The sequence below is a fragment of the Paramisgurnus dabryanus genome, chromosome 9 (assembly GCF_030506205.2).
Source record: "Paramisgurnus dabryanus chromosome 9, PD_genome_1.1, whole genome shotgun sequence".
Lineage (NCBI taxonomy): Eukaryota > Metazoa > Chordata > Actinopteri > Cypriniformes > Cobitidae > Paramisgurnus > Paramisgurnus dabryanus.
The window spans coordinates 4,079,718-4,095,546 of record NC_133345.1 but is presented as its reverse complement, the minus strand read 5'-3'; the positions used below and the strand labels follow the sequence as shown (position 1 = coordinate 4,095,546).

Below are 15,829 nucleotides of genomic sequence, written 5' to 3'. Positions count from 1 at the left end.
GCCCTTGACCCGTTCAGATACACAACTCTGGCATCGTGCTGCATGGCCGTGTACAAGACCCATTATCTGGAGAGAGACACCTTAGCGTTGACACACAACGGCGCTTATCTGACTAAGAACAAAGCCTATTCAAACGCCTCCATCGAATGGCTTGAATATGTCAGTCATTCGCGAGGCGTCGATGTACAGCACGCTCTAAATCGTGGTGAAATGTCGTTCGGATCCTACCATGTGGATGGTGCTTTCCAGAAAGATGGTCAAACTTATATTTTGGAATTTTTAGGATGCCTCTGGCACAGTCATACTTGCAAATATAATGAATATGATATTCATCCTGTGACAAAATTGACGCATGCTGTACACAGAAGACAGCATGAGGCCAAAATGGAGGTTTTGGAGAAGGCGTATGGGTTGAATGTTGAGGTGATGTGGGAGTGTGAATGGGACGCTGCTAAGCAGTCTGATCATGACGTAATAGCGTTTATGTCCACTTACACGCATCCCGAGAGACTGAAACCCCGCGACGCTCTATTTGGTGGACGCACTAACGCGTACAAACTCTACCATAAAGCCGCCGAAGGTGAGAAAATCAGATATGTCGATTTTACAAGTCTGTATCCCTTCTGTCAGGCCAAGAAGTGCTACCCGATAGGACATCCCCAGATAATTTTAAAGGATTTTGAACCCCTTGAAAATTATTACGGGCTTATCAAAGCATCAGTGCTACCCCCAAGAAAACTGTTGCACCCCGTGCTCCCATACAGAGCCAATAATAAACTGAATTTCCCTCTCTGCGCAACCTGCTGTGAGCAGCAGAATCAGTCTACCCCCTGCGATCACACAGATGAGCAGCGAACGCTTTCAGGGTGTTGGGTAAGTCTCGAGCTGTTAAAGGCTGTCGAGAAGGGTTACATTGTGACAAAAGTGGACGAAGTGTGGCATTTTCCCCAATCCTCAGAAACCTTGTTTTGTGAATATGTCAAAACATTTTTACAATACAAGCAAGAGGCCAGTGGGTACCCCGCACACGTAGTGACAGATCAGGACAAAGATGCCTACATTGCTGATTACTTTGAGAAAGAGGGGATACAAATGAATCCTGAAAAGATAAGCCTTAACCCCGCGAGACGATCTATCAATAAGCTGTTGTTAAACAGTTTGTGGGGTCGTTTTTCTATGAGAGAAAATATGCCCACCACAGTGTTGCTTTCAGATCCGGAAGAGTTTACGAGATACATTTTTGGCATGGCGTACGAGATTAAACACTTTTCGTTTGTGTCAGACAACGTAGCTCTAGTGCAATGGATCCATCCGAACGGCAAAGGCGCACGCACGCGTGACATAAACATATTTCTCGGCGCCTTTACCACAGCCCACGCGCGGCTAGAGTTGTATGACCTTATGGATAGGCTGAATGAGCGTGTGCTTTACAGCGATACCGACAGCGTGATTTTCACGTCTAAAGACGGCGAGTGGGACCCTCCGCTGGGGCCGTATCTAGGTAATCTGACTGATGAAATTGGAGATGATGATTTTGCGGTCGAGTTTGTATCGTGCGGTCCAAAAACATACGCTTACCGTACCGCAAAGGGGCGTTCTGTCCTAAAGGCCAAAGGCATCGTGCAAAATTATACAAACTCCCAAATTATCACATTAGACACACTGGTTGATCTTGTCCGTGATTATGTTAATGAGGGTGATCGTGACAGGCACGTGCTAGCTTCTGCTGACAGCATTGTGAGGAATAAAAGACACCTCACGCTCCACAACAAGACAGTTGTGAAGAAGTTTAAACTCGTATACAACAAGCGAGTAATAAACAAAGAAAATCTGACGACGTTACCGTATGGATTCTGATAACGTTTTTGGGCATAAAGGTGCCAGGGATGCTAAAGACCATGACTTTAGGCTACAGCATCCATTCTCTTTAATTGTAGCGGGGCCATCCAACAGTGGGAAATCAATCTTTGTTAAGATGTTGTTGGAAAATGCTGTAAATTTGATTTCTGAAAAGATTGAGAATATTGTAATTATATATGAATGTTGGCAAAAAATGTATGAAGAAATATCAAGAATGTACAAAATTAAATTCATTGAAGGGATTCCACAGACTCTGAATGATGATCATTTGTTTCCTGTTAATAAAACATCTCTGCTAATTCTAGACGATGTCATGCGTGATGCTTCTGGAAACATCGAAGTGGAAAAGGCATTCACTCAGTATGTACACCACAGAAACTTGAGCGTTATTTATATTGTACAGAATTTATTTTGTCAGGGAAAGTCGAGCAGGACTATAGCTTTGAACACAAATTATCTAATTCTTTTTAAAAACCCCCGAGACACAAATCAGGTCATGGTTCTAGCCAGACAGATGTACCCCGGGGAAACAAAATATTTTATGGAGGCTTACAAAGACGCGACCAGTCAACCTTTTGGGTATCTTATGATTGACTATAAAGCCAAAACACCGGAGATGTATCGTCTCAGAACAGATTTGCTTTCACCGCACCCAGTGGTGTACGTCCGGAAAAGAAAACAAAGAGTTTGAAAATGTCTGATAGGCTTTGTAGAAACCTCCCTCTTTTAAAACTTCTATTAAAATCATCACCCAAACAGAGACGTGTTATTCTACAATCTGCCACGGATGATTTCGTTGTGGCATTGTGTGAACTAGCTCTTAATTTATTACACGGACATATACCTCTAAAACATGTGCAGTACCAAAAATTGAAAAAGAAGAAACGTGAGATAAAAATCGTTGCGGACAAGAAGATTAGTGTGGGGAGAAAGAGACGTTTGATAAACCAGCAGGGTGGCTTCCTTCTTCCCCTCCTAAGCGTCGCTATCCCTTTTATTACAAGCCTGATTGCCTCTAGATAAAGACCAGAGAATGGAATTTGCGGAGAAAATGTATCTAGTCCCACAGCACCAACTGGATAAACTAAAGACCGAATCCCCTCGTGAATCTATTCAACAGAATGTCGAGAGCGATATGGATGAATCTATACGAAATATTTTGCACAGAAATGATTTGGATGTTTATGAAAAAGCAAAGTTGTACTCGAACGCCTTACAGAGATTTTTAACAATCGCAAAACACAGAGACCGTGAAGTCAACACTTTAACATTAAGCCTTCCCCCCTCTGATCACACAGATAAGGAGCAAACTACTTTGGCTGATAAGGATGATGCACCAGAGGATGTTGTGAATGATGTGTTTAACAATGCTCCACAAAAAAGTTTAAAAAACATCAGATACATTTTAGATAAAATGTCTAAATCTAAAGATGTATCTTCATGGACAGGTTCAGGGGAATTTGTGTTTAGGGGAAGACCTATACATGGGTCCCATTTGTTTGATTTAGTGAAAAGTGTTACCGCTTCGCATAAGATCAAAGACGAACACAGACCTGTAGGTTGGTCAGAGTTTTTAGAGGCGATCTCATTGTTAAATTTGCCCTATTCTATACTACCAAACCATGCAGTCAGACAGGCTGTTCAGTCTTTTAAATCACCGGCCACATCACATGGTGTGCCGGCTCCTTACGGAAAAAGTAAAAAACGAAGATCACGGGCTCGAGCATCTGTTGCTCTATCGGATGAACCTCTGTTTAAATCACCCAATCTAGATTATAACAAATGGTTACGTTTCTAATTTTTTTTTCCATTGATGTTGTTGTTGTTGTTGTTGAATGTCTGTATTAATAAATAAAAAACAATCTTTCTGAAAAATCTTGTTCTGGTTAATAGTGTATTTATTGAATAAAAAATTATACAAACATGTATCCCGTCTGCACACACTGAACACATTTAAACACATTTTTATAACAATCAGACGGTTTTATCTTTTTCACAAAACACGATACCATGTTGTCATTTTTAAGCCGATCATCTGTATACTTTTTTAAAACATTTTCATATTCACGATCCATGCACATATTATACAGGAAAAAAACACAATGCTGACCGCAGGTATCTGTTGAGAAATCCTGGACTTGTTTGGCAGAGTATTGCACCGTTACAGAATTGAGATTTAAAAAGTCATTGATTTGATGGGGAAAACGGTAATGATCCGGTCTGTTGCCAAAACTGTCAAAAAAACAACCCACTCCGTATTTGTTTATGTAAATAGATAACCAATGTTCGCCGGGGAGTCCGGACGGGTGTGTATTAATTATGACCATGGCAGGCAATGTTCTTAGGGGGTCATCTGGTAAATGGTCACACGGCACCACTCCAAGGAAATGCGTATTGCATGAGATTTTATCCATTAGGCTCGTTAGTTGCAGAGTGTTCATGATTAATAGTAATCAATCATAACCTGTCGGCGATTAGATATTTCCAGAATTGAATCATAAATCGCATATACGATCAGAGTTATCGTATTTTGGAGAGGCTGTCTAAAACGAAGTTCTAATCTGATATTGCCTGATTTGACTAGCGACACGTGACGCCCACATTCTTCATCTGGTGTGAGGTTAAACGCATAGAGCGTATATCCGTGCAGAAAGGCCTCTCTATCGATAGACAGAGCTTGATTTTTCAAATGTTTTCCCGAGGCCAATGCTAGCTGGTAAAATTCCCTTACAGCAGCACCGCTTCCAAAGTCAGGCTGGAGAGGTTTTGAAGGTGTCTGGACACCGTCAGAATAGATCGCCAAGAATTCCAGATCGTAGTTTTTAAATGCAAAGGGGTTTTTATTATAAGCGCCTGTAAAAGCGTCATTATCAACCATAGCCAGAACGATGGATTTGGGTAGGGTTCCTAAAAATAAGTTTTCTTGGTTGCATACACGGGAACCAGCAGGTATGGAGAAGTTTTTCAAACACACTCTGTCGATGGGGTATTTGGCTGTAGCTGATAACAGAGCCTGAGCGTGCCCCAGCCTCACAGCTGGTGACACTGAAACTTTTTTAACAAACAGAGATGCTGAAACAATGTTTATTCGGTAGTTTATATTATCGTTTCTCATCAAACAAAACTCATCTTTGGCCCTAGTCATACGTATTTTAATATCCACACCGTTAAGCATCAATTTTTCTTGAAAGAATATATCGCTATGAATGGGTCCTAATAACTCGACGATATTACTGGACTCTGTAAAGGCTGCTCTCTTTGTCAGGCCTCTATTTCCAGCAGCTGGGTCTGTAGCGTCCATATGACCCGGCGAATCTTTATAATAAAGTCCAGAGGAGAATGTTGTTTCAAGAACGTCTGTTCCATAGTTTAACAAACACTCTATGACGCAGCGATAAGGATGCGTGCTGGAACTCTGCGAAATTAATCTATCCCCGAGCGACACGTCCGTTTGGGCAAACAAACTTCCAATAGGATAATTCACTAACCCCACTGGCGCTCCGGCGGCTATGTCCGTACCGTTAGGATTAGTAATTTTCACCCTTAAAAACAGCAATGTGTTATTTAAATCGATATAATCCTCTCCGGTTCCTGCTATAAAAAATTCCAACGGGGCTGTGTCTGATAGTGCTGATAAAGGTGGTATTTCTACATAAGTATTTTTTTCAATAGATGTCTGAGTCAGAGGTACCGTGAATAAATCCAGTTCGGATTTAATACACTCTTCTGACATGTTGTGTAGCAGTGCCATGATCTAGAAAATAGTTTTAACTCTCTTTGCCGGTGTTTTTTTTACTGATGTCTTGCGCTTACGCTTTGCAACTGATGATTTCTTGACTGTACCCCGTGCTTTCTTTGGTTTCTGGCCACTCCTATTGGTTCCCGGCGGCCTATACACACGTTTGCGAGACATAACCATCAAACCAGAACCGTCCTGTTCGTGGTTGTTGAAAGAGCCTGCCATCGTATTGCTAACGACGTCACTAAATATGTTTTTCGCCGCAGATTTAAGATGCGGTTTGGCTATGTTAAAGCCACGCTTCAACAAGGGCATGGCGAATCTAAACAGACCTCTGAAAAGCCCCCCAAGTCCATTACCGTACATGACCCCTCCCCCCACATATCCTGGTAGTCCATTTCCAGCCTGGTTTGTATAATATGTCACGTAGCGCTCAGGGTTTGCGTTATAATTATAATTGTAATAAGACATTACTGAATATTAAAAAGAGGACAGCTTGACGGGTCTAAAATGTAGTTTAACACACACTTTACCGTAAGAAAACGCAACGTCTTTGTTTTGATCGTCCTTTACTTCAATAGCAATTTCTGTGATAACGGACTTGTTTGTAGGTACGTAATGAGGTTTGTCGTATCTAATACTGACGATGTTGTTGTTTTCACCAGTTATATGTACGCATCCTAAGAGCGGCACATATGCGTCACCTACTGATTGATATTCGATAATGTCCGTGTAGATATAGAGCGAATAGAAGCCTCCGTGTATGTCTGCTTGATGCGGGCCTCTTGTCGTAACATCTTTGACAGACTCAGAGTCGGGTGACCGCATGGCCATCCCTATAGGCACATTCGGTTTCAGCCCTAAAATAACAGCCAACTTTCCGCTAAACATTAACAAGACAAACCGGCTGGTGCTTTTAAAAAGACCCTGTTTCTGATGTTATCATAGCCCATGACTCCGTTAGGTTTTAGAGCTTTGTTTATTTCACTAATCACCGATGTGACATTTTCATAATATCCTGCTTTTATAAAGAGTCGTTTACTATCGTTGTAAATATTGGACTCTCCTACTTCTGTAATTATATCTAAAAATGCATCTTCGGTACTAAATGTGTACCATGTTCTAGGATATTCAATTTCAACAATCCCCACCTCCCATTGGCCTCTCAGGTTTATAGGATTTCCTAACATGGTCCTATAATTTGAGATAGTATTGTTGGTGTAGACATCCAAAGATGCGTTGCATGGTAATGTGACATAAAATCCACCGTCACCCATGTCTACTTTTTATTGGACTGACTTTATTCTGCGGGGGTTTCTCCTTTTTAAGGATTCTGTATATCGATCACCTCTTTTTCTGCGACCCAGCTATTAAATTTATCAGGCCATCCGAGCCATTTCACTAAAACCAATATTTTTTTGCCACATTTTTTCTTGTCTAAGATTTTTTCTACTTTAAATGCCTTGTTTTCACACACAGATATTTTTTGTAATTCTTGTTCGTAAAAGCGACCATCAATAACATCGTTATCATAATCCTGTAATTTGTAGACCGGCGGATCCCTGGGTATACACTCTGCGATTGTAAAATACTCTTCTGTGTAATTCTGTTCATAACCTTTCGCGAACGGACCCCTTACTTTGGAGATTCTGACAACATCCCCGATCTTGTATTTAAAACACAAGGGTTTGTCTCGCCGCACTCCTGCAGGTCCGTACAGATTTTCAAACACGACGTGTTCAATATCTTTGTTGACATCCACAGGTCTCATCTTGATGCTCCTGTGATAAGTGGTGTTGTATCCCAGCGTGATATCTTGTAACACGTCAATATATCTCCTGGAGTTTGTGGCTGTTAAAAAACGCCACATTAAGTTTTTGAGACTGCGATTAAACCTTTCAAACACAGAAGCTTTTAAATCCGATGCGACGGCAAAATGATGAATATTATATTTTTTAACAACTTCTTGAAAATGCTTGTTAAAAAATTCTTTCCCCTGTTCCGTCTGTATTTTTTGAGGTACCCGACCTTCATCAAGTATTGATTCAAAAGCCTTAGCGACCTCAACACCGCTTTTGTTCTTTAAGACCCGAGTCCACGCATATTTACTAAACACATCTATGCATGTGAGTAAAAATTTTGTGTCGTCATTTTCCTTGGAATATGCAGACATATCGACCAAATCAGCTTGAAATTGCATGTCTATCCCGTAAACAATCACTTTGTTTCTTTTGAATTTAAGAGGGGCCTGTCTATGTAATGTGTAGGCATCCTGTGAGGAGAGCCAGTCTGAAACCTCGTCGTCATTTAACACCACATCGTAATCTTTTAAAACAGCTTGTTTTAAACGATTTTTACCACCTAAAGACCCGGGGTTGGATGGTGTGTAATATACTTTGCTCATGAGCTCTGCCGACATGATGTCTCCTCATCAGACCACAAATAAGTAATGCATGAGAGTTGGTTAGAAAGTCTTTTTTTATTTTCACACACAGCAACGATAATACAGAAAACCATTACAGGGTGTCTAAATACCATAAAAAGTGTATACATGAAACAATTTTTTTATCAATCATATATTCAGCAGCTGTTGCGACAACTTCGTACACATTAAACTGTGGATTCTTTAAAATCATAGCAATGCATAAATCAATTACATATGTAGACATTGTGATTACATCGCCTATGTAAAAATTATCATGACTTTTATACATCAAATCTAGAGTTTTTTTAATAAAAACACAAGGATGATCTTCGGCATTAACACACATCTGCACCATGGTATTCCATGTCTTAGCAATATCTCGAACATCAGACATTTGTTGTTTGAGGCTGGTCACACGTTTGACTGTGTTTTCACAAGCATCAGGTTTGAAATCAAAGTCAGTTTCAAGAGATATCACGCTACATAAGAGTTTAACCAGTTCGCATTTATAATGGTTTTTAAACATATTTTTAATCAGTCCGGTAAAACACAGATTCCCCATCTGAATATCGATGTCAGTTCAAACACAGCAGATTTTACTCCAGGAGTCCACACAATCGTAGACGAGTTTCTCACATTTCTCGTCGACTAGCTCATCTGTAATTTCTTTCAGCTTAGCCACAACGTAAGGTTCAGACCTTAGTTCACACAGAATAGCGTCCACAGCTCCTTGGATCCGCAGGGGATGAAGTTTCAGACCGATCTGGTTCAGAGCTTGTACGATGATGTGTTTAAACTCCGGTTTAAACAAGGTTCTGGTGAACTCTTCATAATTAAAGTCAAAGTAATAGGGCGTGGGTTCATAGAGGCATCCGTGTTGTATTTGACTAGGATGGTTGATTTTGCATCCGTAGCATTCACGTTTCATCTTTGAACCGACGGTGCTTTCCAGAACGGACGCAACAATGGCCTTTATTACCTTAAAGCAGGGGTGTCAAACTCAATTTCATCCCGGGCCACATCAGCATTATGGTTAATCTCAAAGGGCCGGTTGTATTTGAATGACTGTATGAATCTATCAACTCTTTTATTACTGTATATTGCATAATTTTCTCTGCATTTGCTTACTATTGGTTTTGTTAATAACTCAATTAATACCTAGCTTTGAAAGTAGAAGCCCAGGCAAATAATGACAAAGTGTATAGAGTACAACTATTCTACAGATTATTTTAAAAATAATTGTGGTGACAAAAACACATGTTGTATGTGAGTACAGTACACTAAAATGTTCTGTTATCCTTCATTGTGCAGGTCAGAAAATGAGAGGCATTTTAGATACTAATAAAGAGTTTTACCATCTCCACCACAAAATTAGGCATTTATTAAACACATCTACTCTCGCTTGTCATTTCTTGCCCTCTTTACAAAAAAGCTGTGATTTTTTTACCTGGCTTTGAGTGTCTGACTGTTTGACTGACGTCTCATGAGTTCATTGTTGTAGGCTACAGATCAATAGATTCAATCGTTTATTAATGAGTCAGATGGGTCATTAGTTCGCGTATTCAGCGGAAATAGACGCGTTGTAAACTAATCCCAGCTAGACATCGCGAAACATTTCTGTACACGAGTCGGAAAACATTTTCTCGCTGGATCCGCGTGAGCGGGCGCGAGAGAGGGAGAGAAAGAACGAGCAGATACTGTCAGTTTCCATATGCGGAGGTCGTATAGGCAGCGTCATCAAGCCTGGTTTATTTAAGTTAACTGACCATTACATTCGCAAGTCATACGCATATTACAACTATTTACTATAAACAAAGAATAATATTTAACTTTATAATTGTTAATATTCTGAAACAAGACAGTCCTGATGACGTATGCAGCCTGGAAATGCGAGCTCCGGACGCTGCAGCGTTCGCATTCAGACACGCCCATTCTAGTAGTGCGCGCGTGCGGGGCACTGCTCATTCTCTCTCATGCAATCATCAACATTATCACTATAATTACATTACAAAAAGACTTTGGCGGGGGAAAAATTAGTTTTTGTGGCTGCTAAAAAAATCTATATAGGAAATAACCTGCAAAAATAAAACTTATAATAACAATAAAATAATCTGTAAACTCTCGCGGGCCACATAATTAACATAATTTGTAAACTCTCGCGGGCCAGATGAAATGAGGGGGCGGGCCGGATTTGGCCCGCGGGCCTTGAGTTTGACACCCCTGCCTTAAAGCCATCGACTCCGATACAGCCGTCCACGCCGTCCTCTGATGCACTGTGCGCGGCTGTAGCGATGTTACAGCTACGCGTTGTGAGGAAGTTCAGATTGTGGTACCCCAGCTCTCTGCAGAACTCATCCAGCCAGCTGTTAATAGGCGGTGTGTCCTCAACACTTGGCGGGGGAGCCTCCATGGTATCGGGTGTATCTTTGACTGTGTGGCAGGGTGTTTCAGAGTCTTGAGACATTATGGATCAGTGTGTTTGCGGGGTCTGTGACGGCTCATTTAATGCTTGTAGTAAGTGGGCGGAGTCGGCATCTCGTCGGTCTCAGCCATGCTTCCGCGGGGGTCAAACAATTTAACCCTTACGGAGTTGTATTGGTCTCGCATCTTGCACCATCTAAACATTTTGTCAATGTGAGCAAAAATATCTCCAAGCACACGAACGTCGCGCCATTGGAATATGAATTGCAGATCGTAGTGGTTGTTGTGCTCATCCTCGGGTATAGGCCAAGTATACTCGGAAATCTTTGATGCGTCTCTACATGTGAAAATGTAGACACACTCATCAAGTTTCTTTTTACACTGATTGGCGACTACACGATAGCGCATACCCCGTGTCACACCGTTCCACTCTCCAACGTACAACGGCACGTCACAAAATCCTTGCACATCTTTCCAGATACGTTTGTAGAACAATGACCAGTCTTTAGCAGGGAGGAAAAGGAATGGATCGCCGTATTCATGTTTCTCACCAGATTCCACACTGTAAACCTTTACAGTGCGCAATTTCTTGTCAAACTCGTAGTACCCCAAACGCTTGTCAGCCATTAGAAATTCATATTTAACAGCGTCTTCCGAATCGTGTAAAAATTCTGTCATACGCACACGATGTCCCACACCCCTCCGGGGCGCAAAAGTTAGATCCTCATCCATTTCCATACCAGAAGCCGGAGGTGTATTAAACGAGCCAGCCATTGTTCAACGGTTAAGTCAGAGTCAAAGTGTTTTCAGTCACTGAAAACCTATAACCTGTTTTAAACATCCCTATCTTATAACAGCCCATTTATACAACACACACACGCAGCGTGACACGCAGTGGTGAGACTCGCACGGGTCGAAAAGGGAGGGGTGATAGATAGCAAATGTCACAAACACAACCTGTCATTAAACATAACAACATACGCGTGACATAAAACACACTCAGGAATAAACAAACCACTAAATGACCGGCAATAAAACCATTAAATACTTTCTGTCTAAAGTTGACAACTTGTACAGATTTTGATTGATGGTCCCGACCCCCTGTCAAAGGGGTCATAAAATACGACCTGTCAACGGGTGGGGGAGGGGGTCATAAAAGTTTGACGAATGGTGGTCCCATATAACTACTTATGGTTGTAATTAATAAAATGACAGGCAATTTTATTTAAATATCATATCCCCTTTGGGTTTAAATGCAGATTTTAATCTTTCATGCCATGAAGGCAATATCGCCCAAACATCTGTCCTTGCATTGTTTGATTAGAAAAAAAGGTCTAAGCACCTAAAGCTGGGAGAGCATGATAAGGGTGTTGATTAAACTAGATCTATTGACCCCTCATTGATCTCATAGACTATGTTTACACTGTCAGTTTAAATCTGATTTTTGTGTATATCCAATCTGAATGACTGGTGAGGCTGCGCCATCTTAGTCCTGTCCTTCTGAGATTTCGATGTTAGACAAAAAGCCAGAATGAGATGGTTTAGTTTGATGTCCAAGGCAACGTCATAATGGTTTCCGCCCCAGTGATCATGGCATGAAAACTTTAAAGAGAGAAGTTGAAAATTAGCAATGCATCACCAAAAAAATCCAATAATGTAGTACAGTAAATAAAAGTTATGTAATCAACTGTCTTTACAACATGGACAGTTAAACATTTTGTAATTAAATTAAAACAACAAAAGCGAAAACAAGCAGATTGAGATGTCCTTCGACGATGCTTGATGAGGTGGCAGCCGAGACATGCAGCCTTCTAGGACGGAGCCTTATTTAAAAAAAAAAAAAAAAAAAGACGGAGCCTTATTTATTTTTATTTTATATATGTATAATGTACCCCCTTGTATTTCTTATTATTAAAAAAAAATTATTTAAAATAATTTTAAAAGGACGCAGCTGTGCGTTTGAGAAACGACCGGAAACGACTTATATGTCGCGAGGCCATCACGTGACCACAATATTTACCAGAAGACCGTTATTTGCTCGATTACCCTCAACTTCTTTTGTCGCAAATAACATCATTAATAACCTGTAAATAATAAATATTGTACACTTTACGTTCCTCTTCACTTTGTAATAGTATGTTTTTGGTTTAATAGTCGGCTTTAAGTTAGTTTTTCTGTCAGTTTGATCGTCAAAATCTTGATGTAATGGCTTGTCATTCCTGGGTTTTAATTGTTAATAGTCGGCTTTAAGTTAGTTTTTCTGTCAGTTTGATCGTCAAAATCTTGATGTAATGGCTTGTCATTCCTGGGTTTTAATTGATAGAAATACGAATTAAAGAACAGATATAACTAATATAACTGAAACCATTAATAAATACAATTATCGAACCACTCCAATAGAACAACGTTAACGGTTTTGAGTGGTTTCTAGGAAAAGGTCTGACTGACAGTAACGTTATCCGTATAAGGGCCATTTTAACGTAACGTTAAAGGGCGGGAAAGGTTTGAGACATAATAACTCTATTAAACTGGCTAGTTTATACCCACCAGTGCGTAACATGTAAAGTTAACGTTACGGCTTCGGGACTTTGCAGCGACCTGAATAGCAGTGGATTGATAAACGTTAATAAGCTATTAATCACGTATAGAACATTAATATACGACGATCATTCTGTAGATCGACTAACTTACATGCATGCATAACAACATATTCTCTGTTAAAATGGTTAACTTACATTGACACTGAAACTCTGCCGTCCGCACTGTTGCTTCACCCCTTGGAACATCCAACTAGTTTAGGGAGTTAAAAATCGAGTTGGAAAAGAACAAAAGATCGTTCTGCTATAGTTCGACACGACACCCAGAAGCTGCAAAAACCGACTGAGGTTACACTCTACTGAATTATCGCAATGTTGAGTGCAGGCAGCCCACACATCTTTTAGATGTGTTCGACTTCATGCTGATCTACACGCAAACCGATCGTGACATCAAATACCGCGAGTTCAAACCTTTTCCGGGGCTTTCCCAAACTCTCGCGGTACTTTGATGTCATACCACGTGCGCATCTGCGCATCTCTGTGTTAAGTCAAACACACCTGAATGTATTTGTTGGCTGCACTCCCTTGCGCTCAGTGATGTAGGTGAAACGAATTAAATGTATTAAATTGATATTATATAAATAAATATTGTAATAAAAATCTTTATAAAATAATTAGCTGTCATTAATAAATTAATCTTTGATTTGAAACATCATTATACGTGAATTAACCCTCAAGTTATGAAATGACTAAACATCAAAATGGTGAAAATACAACAATGTATATTTGACCAACTCAGCATTTATTAACTTTTGTCTTTTTAAATTGACTTCAGAAAGTTATCTACAGCCACACATCCACTGTATACCAAGTTATGATGATCAATTATGAAAATGCAAAAGGATTGATAGATCAGTAAACAAGCAACAAAAAGGTAATGTCTTAATAGATTTCTGCTTTTGTTACTTATTCATGTATTTTAATTACATAGTTCAAAATCAAATGTTAATAATTATAGGGTTTCAACTTGTTGCAGCTTTACAAAAAATGTAGAATTTGTAGGAGCGCATGGACATCTGAGTAACAAAGTCATATTATGCAGATGGTTGCTCATGGTGGCTTCCAAATAAATACATGGACAGGCTGCTAAAGAGGGTCAGGATGATGGAGATGCAAGAGCCAAAGACAGCACAGACCAAACACCAGGCCAGAATTCTGCATAAGTCAGGTAAGCAGAATCAGTTAAACTGTATAAAATAATTAATTAATAGACAGTACAATTAATAACACATTATTTTTCATAGCTGTAAAAAAACAAAAGAATGAAACAGTACCTGCATTTTAGTTTCTAGCCTTTTTCACAAAGTTGCCGACAACTGGAAGAATGTCCCAAATTGCTGCAAAAAGAAATTCAGTAAGTCCTTATAAAAGAGACAGTTTAAAAAGTAAAACGGCTTCATTTAACTTCAAAATACCCCTAAATCCTTAAAGGAGCACGCCCACATTTTGGGAATTTAGCTTATTCACCGTATCCCACAGAGTTAGATAAGTCCATACATACCTTTCTCATCCCTGTGCGTGCTCTAACTCTGTCAGCCCCCGCTAGCTTAGCTTAGCACAAAGACTGGAAGTGAATGGCTCCAGCTAGCATACTGCTTCCAATAAGTGACAAAGTAACGCGGACATTTTCCAATTGATGTGTTGTGATTTGTATAAATTCACTACCAGTCTTATGTTCTAAGCTTAGCTAGCGGGGGCTGCGTCAGACAGAGTTACAGCACACACGGAGATGAGAATGGTATGTATGGACTTATCTAACTCTGTTTGTTTATTTGTAAATGTAAAAAATGTAGCTAACCATTCCCAGCTCCAGTGGGCAGGTTAAAGAGTATTTCTTAATATGAGACAGAAAACAGAAACACATTTTTAATGGCATTTAAAGACAGCATACCACTTCATACAACTAAATTTTCTGTTTAATCCATAGATTGAGTAATTTTCACTCTAGAGACCCTGGGGTGACCACCAAGGACAAATGCAAAGTAAGTGAACTACAAAACAAAAACATTAATATTCTACGACTGTTTCAAGATAAGTACTCTGCATATCTATAGCAATATGCAGATTCTTGAGTAAGGGTGTTTTCACATATTCACTGTTTAGGTCGGCCCAAATGACGTGTCGCTCCGAGTACGGTGCGTTTGGGTCAGTGTTAACACAACAGCCGCACTCGGGTGCGCACTAAACGGCCGCTCCGAGACCGCTCTAAACAGGTGGTCTCAGAGCGGCTGTTGCCGAACTCTGGGGAGACCCACCTGTGGTGTGAACACTGCTGGACCTCAGGCCAAACCAAATACAGGAAGTTCTCCACATGTTTGAGCCACTGGGCTTTCGTTGTGACGTGAGCCGGGTGTTATATTGTGGGTTAACAACAAACAAGCCAATCCTTGTCCGTTGCATAGAGATTCGCTGTCTCCTTTACGTTTGAGCTGATGATTTTATAAATGCATAGCTGTCCTCCACACACAAATAGTGACATTACGGGCTTTTTAGCAAACGGCTCTGTGAGAAAGGCTTTAATAGAACAGCTACGCAATTTCGCGTTAAAGCAAAGAAACTTCGCAAAGACGTGCATCGTTTATCTCCACATCTTGATAGCTGCGCTCTCCCTGTCAGGCTGGTTGTCGTGGAAACGTGGGGGTGGTCATGAGACGGTAAGAGCTGTCAGAGACCAATGACAGGGCTGACCGTTGTCACATGGTGTACGGTGCGGCATTTCGAGTAAAGTAAAAAATATATATATGTGAGCACTAACTGAAAAATGATACAATGTATTTTGGTGCGCTC

The 15,829-nt window shown here is 40.3% G+C and overlaps 1 long non-coding RNA gene across 1 annotated transcript; it reads right to left on the bottom strand.

Moving 5' to 3' along the window:
• Positions 1 to 13,836: 13,836 nt before the first annotated feature.
• On the bottom strand, positions 13,837 to 15,035 carry LOC135739992 (uncharacterized). Its single transcript, XR_010529099.2, has 3 exons — positions 14,934 to 15,035; positions 14,317 to 14,379; positions 13,837 to 14,197 (listed from the first exon to the last, which is right to left on the bottom strand). It is a non-coding gene; the product is annotated as an uncharacterized lncRNA (long non-coding RNA).
• Positions 15,036 to 15,829: the final 794 nt, after the last annotated feature.